This window comes from Apostichopus japonicus, chromosome 16 (assembly GCF_037975245.1).
Source record: "Apostichopus japonicus isolate 1M-3 chromosome 16, ASM3797524v1, whole genome shotgun sequence".
NCBI classification, from domain to species: Eukaryota; Metazoa; Echinodermata; class Holothuroidea; order Aspidochirotida; family Stichopodidae; genus Apostichopus; species Apostichopus japonicus.
In genome coordinates this window covers 24,994,085-25,001,328 of record NC_092576.1, presented here as the reverse complement: position 1 = coordinate 25,001,328, position 7,244 = coordinate 24,994,085, and the positions used below count along the sequence as shown (strand labels likewise).

The 7,244-nt window shown below is 35.0% G+C and overlaps 1 long non-coding RNA gene across 1 annotated transcript; it reads left to right on the top strand.

The window, feature by feature from the left end:
- Positions 1–788: 788 nt before the first annotated feature.
- Positions 789–6,990, top strand: LOC139982472 (uncharacterized). Its single transcript, XR_011798191.1, has 4 exons — positions 789–837; positions 3,825–3,872; positions 5,860–5,885; positions 6,138–6,990. It is a non-coding gene; the product is annotated as an uncharacterized lncRNA (long non-coding RNA).
- The last annotated feature ends 254 nt before the right edge of the window (positions 6,991–7,244 follow it).

The following is a 7,244-nucleotide window of genomic DNA, read 5'->3' as shown; positions in this document are numbered from 1 at the left end:
GCAACTGTTCTCCATCCTGTGCACACCCCGATTGAAGCTGCTTGATACTAGTAGTTCAGTTGTGACGTTTTCTTTTTCTTGAGTAATTTTTTTCTGCAAAGAAAAAAAAATACTTCAGTGCGGACAAACGGAGTGGACATCTGTTATTTTATTGAAATTGATTAGCTTCATAAACAACTTAGTAAAGTTCAATACGGCTACTTATCATTATCTCATCACCGTACATGCAATGTAAAGGGAGGTGAGATAGTGCACTTCAGAAATGTCGAATTGTATTTGTAAATGTGCAAAATGTTTGTCCTCCAAGTTCGTAAGTCGGATCAATTGGGTGGGTAGGTGCTTGACCATGTAATTCATGCGTACGTGATTGATGCCATTATGGCAAAAATCTGAAAGATTAAGAAACCTAAGAACTGCTTTTTAATCATTTTCTGCTTGTCATTGTGTAGGGAAGAAATAAAACCACACGATATGTAGATAATGTTGACGAATTTTAAAGTAGGACATATTTAAGTGTTAAGGGTGGGGCCCAAACTTCAATCGAGGTTAAAGATCACATTTTGAGGGCCAAATATCAACATTGTTAGAAAGAGTGGGACGCGAAAGCCTCCTATACTGTAAATCCAATCACATTTAAACTTTATGATTAGGTGCTTGACCAAGAAAATTCGTGCGGTCTAATTGAATTGAATATCTTTAGTGATTTCTTCCCAATACATTTGAAACAAATAACAATACGTTGATATTCATAAATTTTGTTATTAATTGTCTTGTGTCCTCTTCAATCTAGTCGACTGGATCGGATATAAACTAAACCTTCAATCCGGTCTTTGGATGGTGAGTATACAGCAATCTGCTTCATCTCTCGTTTCGACAGTCTTATCGTAAACAAAATGTTATATTTCACTGTTCACCGAGCGTGTGTTCACATACAGCAAATGTTGTGATATAAATATTCCTTGCAGGATGTTGATCCCTATATATATGACTCAATAAGAAAGCAATAAACATAAATGAAAGTGAGAGGGAGAAATGTTTGAATAACATTAGCATAATCCGAAAATTGTCTAGACCCTATGTTTTCGTTTTATGTTTGTTTGTTATCTTTCTGAACACTTAGGGAATTGAAATGCACATATATAGTATTATTTTGAGCCAGTTTTATGTGGATGACCCTACAAAACTTCTAAGCTTTACTTAGGACTGGTATTGATAATTCTAGGATACATGCCTCGACTTGATGGTCTCTTCGATGATACTACGATATTAATCAGTCCAATATGTTCTTAATTTTCCGTCGCCTTGACATGTTCCCATGATATTACTGATTATGGTTAACAAGCAATCGAAAAGTAAATAAGACCTGTCATCATCAACTTCACTATTTCTAAGTAATCAAATTAATCTAATTAATCTTATTAATCAGGAGTACGAAATGCAATTGGTACAGAATAACTTTAAAAAACATAATTATATGGCAAACCACATATTATATTTTTATTGATTGCCAAATTCATACTACTTTGTAAGAAACTCCCCTTTGTCGCTCGAATACCCGGACAAGTCCGGCAGCTCAAAGTTTCATCGCGTGAAGAGAGTGTTGGGTGTTGATGAGAGCCGCTACGTATATGTTAGAAAAATGTAGTGCCAGAAAAGTATTTCTTGCCCTATCTTAAGAACATCCCTCCAGTTATAGCAGGCTGTGTGGCACAAAAGCACGCATACTAAATCGACTATGTACGCGTATATATATTTTTATATATAAGATGGCATTAAATCGAATATATAGGCGTATTAGTAAGGATATATAGGCCTGTCAATTGCAATATAGAGACGGATTAAGTCGAAAATATATGTTAATTCAAATTTATCTTCGTATTATTCCGAGTTTACCCTCGCATCAGTTGGATTCAATATGCGTGTTTAATCGATTATATTCACGTATTAAATCGAATATACAGGCGTATCACATCAAGCAATGAAATTGAGAGGATTTTTTATCGGAAGAAACATTGAATATATCGTCGAATTAAACTAAGTATGCGAATGTAAACGTACTTTTAATCTTGAGGCGTTAAGAAGGTTTTCTTATCCCAAACATATAGTTATCAAATGATCCAGGATTAGTGATGCTCAGCTATTCTTCTTTACAAATGGAAACAATTGATTGACATGTTGTTTAGTAGCGATGTGATATCCAACTCGGTGAATTGCCCTTTTGTTGATTATGATGAATCTGGGACCATATTCACGTTATTCCGCATAAATATTCCAAGTGATTCCTACACATGTTCGTATTAATACGCGTATATATATTCAATTGAAACCGGGTTTATGAACGATTCATTACGGGTATACATTCAAACTAATTTGCGAATATATTCGAAAAAGTCTGCGTATTTTAAATTTATCCGTGTAACTATTTGACTTGATCCGAATGTATACTCGAGAAAATAAAACGCATAAATATTCGATTTTTCCCACGATTTAATACTACGATATAAGAACAAATTATCATTGATTATGAATATACGCACACCGGTATATGTCATGATTTATTACGGTTTATATTTGATTATATCCTCTTATACATTATTCGCAGTTTGTTCCAAATGGCTTGCTGTATCCATTAACCTAAATTATGACATTACCAAGAAGCTATCGGCAGCCACGCTTCCTACTCCACGAAGGTCAACAATGTTATTGAAAAAAAAGTCGAATTCTTTTAATCCGATCATTTCGTGGCAAAATATTCAAATTCTTGATAATTATTAGTTCTATATTGTACTAATTCATTGAAATTAAATCTCAAAAAATTTAATTGAAATTTAAAAGTGGGGTCATTATATAGAATGGAAATATCGGTGTTTTAGCAAATTTTTGATTTACAGTGACGGAAGTTTTACGGAAACAATCCCCCAAACCTATTCGACTGACTGTCTGACCCTATGTTGTTTAAGCAAATGATAATCCTACATACGTCGGCTCCTTCTTTTACAGTAATGTGGGCATGCAACTTTAACATATTAGGACATTTGTCAACCCTTGGTATCGAACAATCGTTCTTCACCATACCATACCACATGATAGTGTTTTCTGTTTCTTAATTATGAGTGCAATGCCGAAATTATCTTTCGCCATCCTACCACTCTTCTTAATATTTTCTGAAATGTCAATTATGTTTGATTGTGACATTTGTTTTTTGATATTCGACCTAACATATTTTAAGTCTGTCAGAGGGATGCCCATCCACTACCTATACCATCAACACCAACAGACATACATGTTTGTTATCTCAAGTATTAGTAACTTACCTGACATAGACAGAACTCGGTTAATAGGGTGGGGGGGGGGGAAGAAGCATTATGTCTTAATTGCTTTATTACTGTTTGCATTCAAGTGTGGAAAGTACCTAACTTACATGGTTTTAAGAAAAATAAGAAGAAAGACAACAGATGTACTCATACGCATACGAACCCACAGACAATATAGGTTGAATTTTCACACTGATCCAAAATCGTCACTTGGGATGTTAAATGTTAGTTAGCGCCTTCTACATTCCCTTAAAAGATGTCCTGACATTTAATTTCCATCAATGACAGCTAGTCTTCGTACCAAATTCCTCGCATCCCTCTTAATCTAATGGCATGATATGCTTACAATATGAAAGAAATTATATATATTGTATCTTATCTCAAAGGATTGTGCCCTTTAAGAATCTTTGTCAAGTAATTCCTTTATATTTTTAATATCGGTTATCGACAGACGCCATTATATGTCTATTCATTGGCCTGATCGTCATCTAATTTGTTTTCTATTTGCAGTACCCTGGTACTAGACGGGAGATAACAGAAACAGAGTATGTTGTTGAGGTAGCTATTTAAGTATCATTAACTTACCATATTATAATGCTGCTATTACTGCTTTTACTACTATTACTGTTATTTCTGATGTTACTGCTACTACTGCTACTACTACTATTATCACTACCACTGCTACCACTACTGCTATTCCTACTGCTGCTACTTCTGATACTGCTACGATTAATAATGATATTGCTACTACTAACTACTACTAGTAGTTCTACTACCTGCTAATCACTACTACTTACTTCTACTAACTACCACTACTTCTACTACTAAAATTGACAACTGCTACTACTACTGCTGACAACATTACAATAATAAGAACAATCATAACAACATTAAATTGTGTAAAAGTAAGAGGGCCTGGCGTACTTTTAAACATTCTCTTATTTTGGTTTAACATTGAAATGTTATAGATTGTATTACTAACAATCGACGATCAGGTTATACACCTTAACTATTCTACAGTTGCGACCACTATAACTAGACAAAGCCTGAATGATTCCGAATGATGCATGCGCAAAAAAAAAACCCGCAAGTGACACCAGCCTGATCGATCCCGCCGCGTTAGTCGCTAAACAGGGCTGGCTTGTACCATACACTGTGGAGCTGTTACAAGCTGTGTTGTACGCTATATTTATTTCTTTTTTGCCATTCATCAAGTTTAACGTAGTAAAAATTATGAGCATATGAACATGCACTAAATTTGAGCGTTTCGTTACATTTTAAAACTTGCCCCCCACCTTAAATATACATTTTATGCATCAACAGTAGAAGACTGCGTGACAGGATGAACATACTCTTACATTTCTAAATTAAAGATACACTTCACGGGTTTTCTAGATGTTAAAACCTAAAATTTAAACTAGAAAGAAATTGTCAGGCAATTAAATAACTAGGTATTGTTCATATACCTCATAGCTCCCCTTCATAGAATTCAGAACGCTCCTGCTCTCTCTTTGTATTTTCAAGAGTCAACTTAAAAAAAAAACTTTTTTCCCCTTTGGTTTCCTTTGTCTTTTCCTACTTTGTAAAGCGCTATGAAACGCTGTATTAAGCGCTATATAAATGTAATTTCTTCTTCTTATTATTATTATATTCCTTAGATAGGATATGATATTATACATGAAGTGATATTGGAAATCAAATATTGACTATTGCATACTTGTGTTTTTCCAATCTTTCATATATTGATTAACCTAATGTTTGGCCAAAGGGCTCAGTCCCCAGCCCCTCCTAAGCCCAGGTTGACACCAATTCACACCCCAAACACCCCCTCTACACCGCCTACAACTCAGTAAATCCACACTCTAAAGAACACGACTTTGTCAGTTCCACAAACCACTGAAAACTGGACGTCTTCTAACGCGAAACTGTCACCATTAGATGTATTACATTTTTCTTAAACTTTAATACATAAAGGTATCATTAAAATCGAATACATTTTCAATATTTTGTTCAAAGCCTTTTATACTTTAATGTTAAACTTATAGTATATGGTCTGTGGTATTTTATATCGGATATGTACTGTTTTCTATTTCGGTCTGGATCTATTGATTTTAATAGACATATTTTATTATTTAATATATATGTTATGTTAAGGTGGACGGGCACTTCCGACATTGGGTCAAAACACAGAATTTTCAGATTGTCGACCTTCCTGGCCTTGGTCTTAATCAAGTTCTGGTCATCCCAAACAAACAGAAGATACAAGTTGAGGGAAGCGCCAAGTTCCTGCGAGTTGTCCATGCTGACAACGTGTTCGATGTCGTAAAGGGTATTCACGTAGACGAACTCAAGCACAGCGGGTACAAGAAAGTGGCTACACGACCCACAAACTATCGATTGATAGCGCAGCGCGATCTACCGATACTTGCGCTAACGACGGATCCATAGATAGCGCAGCGCTATTGATCGATGGCGCAAATCGGTCGATAGCGCATAACATATACACATCGTTCATGAGTATCGATAATGTTTATACCTTACACAGGTGCAGAAATTCCGGAGCGATTTCCGGTAAGTAATTATTATATAATTCTGTCACGATGTGTCCTATTTATGGTTTTACCTGAACTATGCCAAATCATATTAATATCTCACTTTACCATATATCAGTTGTTCATTCCAGGACCGACACAAAGAAATATAAAACAACGAATTTCAACTATCAGATTTAAAGCAAGAGAAGCATAGTGAAAGAAGACGTCACTGTAGGAACCTAAAATATAGAAGATTACATATTTCTAAATAAATTGAATTTCTCTGCAGGGATACAGACTGGCAACGGGCTAGGGTAGCATCGAAGGGAAAATAAACCACTCAAGGTGATGAAAATAGTAACGCTACTACAATAGACTTACGAGGCAGGAGTTGTTAAATACTTCGGGCAGACTCGAGACAGAAAATTAATATGCTGTCGCTTGGCCGAATGTTCTTCGATTTTTGCCAGGATTGTGTTCGATTCTTGTTCAAATCTTTCCTGATTATCTCCAGAATCTGTCCCGATTCTTGTCCGAATCGTCAACGAATCGCGCATGAATATATCGAACATAATTAAAACGTAGCGAGACAAAGACGATTGCCAACTTACTTAAACAATAAGTAAAATACTCCATCAGGATGGCATCCCCTACACGGGGTCACAAAGGATGGATCAGCTCCAAGGTGTCAACTATTCCAGGTACGCCATTTCTTACAAATGACAACTGCAACAAAATCACACCGGCAACCAGCATCAAACATGTTGCATGTGACTCGTTTAGTAGCGTTTTCAAAGTTCGGGCAAAAACGCCTACACTTACCCTCAAATTGAGATGGTCCCGTACGCAAAGGTTGTCTTCTTGTAAATAGTCAAACTATGCAATTTAATGTATATCATTATTGTCAGTCTCTTTACTTTGAGCTCCTACAATAATCACGCTAGTACTGAATATTGTTGTCGGAGTTTATTCCTATTCTGTTATTTTCCTTCTTTTCAACTCAATGTTCGCTTATATTAATGTTTGTTATTTTAATATATTCAATATATTGCCATCTTCTACATAAATAAATAATTCCTGTTCTTGTTTGTTTAGTTTATAAACAAATGTATTTCGAAATAACTTGTTAAATTGAAATAAATTGTCATGATGATCAAGCAATATATATTGTTTAATAAGTGTGCAGGAGGAATAGGAAGTTTAAATTTAATTTTTTTTTGATACCCTTGTAAATTAAAATAATATATTATAAATGTCATATAAATCGTCCTGGCGGCTAACCACAGTATAGGCTCAAAGACATATTACTAAAAGAAAAAGGGAGCGGTAATTGTATCATTTTTTCCTAACATGGTATTTGTTTTATGTTTGTTAAGTCATGAAGTTAATGATATAC